Below are 1,807 nucleotides of genomic sequence, written 5' to 3'. Positions count from 1 at the left end.
AAAAGAATACACAAATCTATATATATACAGTATATATATATATATATATATATATATATATTAGAAATAAAAATAAAAATAAAAAATAAATAAACATGTAAATATAAAACTACAAATGATGGCAAAACTACAAATTATTAACTTAATACAAAACTAAAATAATAAGCTAAAACTGAAATAAAACTGAATAAAAACTATATAGATATATAAAAATGATTAAAAATAAAAACTAACAGTATCTCAATTATACTAAAACAACACTACAGACCAGCTGGGTATAATTTTTATTTATTTATTTATTTAGTTAGTTAGTTAGTTAGTTTCTTAAATCTTAATTTTACTTTTAGAAAACAGAGAACTGTTGATAAACATATGTCACAAATGAATCCTCAATCCACCATTTTTTTAAATAATGAAGATACTGTACAAACTGTACATGCCATACTTAAAAATTCCATCTATGTGAACCTAATTAATAATTAAAGTTGGAAACTAATAATAAGATAATAAGGATCAGCTAAAAAAAAGTATATCTACACACACACACACACACACACACACACACACACATATGCATTTTGTTTTTTTAGGGCAGAATACAACATGACAGATTAATTATTTACTATTAATCATTACATAACTATTTACTGAACATTTATGTGTTTTTATACAGCTGTTGCCACTGTTTTACAAGCATTCAGTCATTTGAGGACAGGCCTGTCATGATAACAACTTTTTGTTGTGCGATATATTGCCCCAGAAATAATTGCGATAAACAATATTATTGTCATTTTAAGACCATTTTATGCCACTGAATATATAATCATAATATAAAAGCATAATAATGCAAGAAGGCCAACACACTTTCACATGACAACAAACTTTTAATTCTTAAGAATATTTAGATTTCTTTTTTAAGAAATTAAGTATCAACATATTAGATACCTTAAAAAGCTTGAATAAATAGTAAATAAACATTTTCTAACAAAAAGTGCAAAGTAACGAGTATAAAAAAGAAAAATGCACAAAGAACTTGTATGGAGATTTTACCCTGACCTTCTTTTCTCTGTAAATGAAGGGTGCACACTATTGCTGAAAAACACAATCACTACTCAGCAGTCAGATGTCCGTATGCACAAAGGCACAGATCCCTAAACAAGACCATATCTGCAGATGAAACATTGTTTGTAGAAGCATTCATTAAATTTGAACTAGCATCTCGTGACTACACCACGTTATGTACGAGAAGCTGCAAAAGACAGTAAATAAACATTTTCTAACAAAAAGTGCAAAGTAACGAGTATAAAAAAGAAAAATGCACAAAGAACTTGTATGGAGATTTTACCCTGACCTTCTTTTCTCTGTAAATGAAGGGTGCACACTATTGCTGAAAAACACAATCACTACTCAGCAGTCAGATGTCCGTATGCACAAAGGCACAGATCCCTAAACAAGACCATATCTGCAGATGAAACATTGTTTGTAGAAGCATTCATTAAATTTGAACTAGCATCTCGTGACTACACCACGTTATGTACGAGAAGCTGCAAAAGACACAGGCGTAAGTGGAATGTAAAAAACATGGTGACATAAATTTTTATGTAAATATAATGGGCGATATATTGCGTCACCAAAAATAATTGAGGTCATATATTGTGCGATAAGTCGATATATTGATTATTGCGAAGATAAGCTTTAAAGGGATTTTACCATGAGAAAGAGGTAAAATCTCTCCACTTAATGTCTCACTGTGGTAAAGTCACGGTAAGTCTTTATGATGTTGCTGTTTTGTATAGTATGTGTCACT

The sequence above is a fragment of the Sinocyclocheilus anshuiensis genome, unplaced genomic scaffold (assembly GCF_001515605.1).
Source record: "Sinocyclocheilus anshuiensis isolate Anshui unplaced genomic scaffold, SAMN03320099.WGS_v1.1 scaffold244, whole genome shotgun sequence".
NCBI classification, from domain to species: domain Eukaryota; kingdom Metazoa; phylum Chordata; class Actinopteri; order Cypriniformes; family Cyprinidae; genus Sinocyclocheilus; species Sinocyclocheilus anshuiensis.
Note: the sequence above shows the minus strand (reverse complement) of the source record.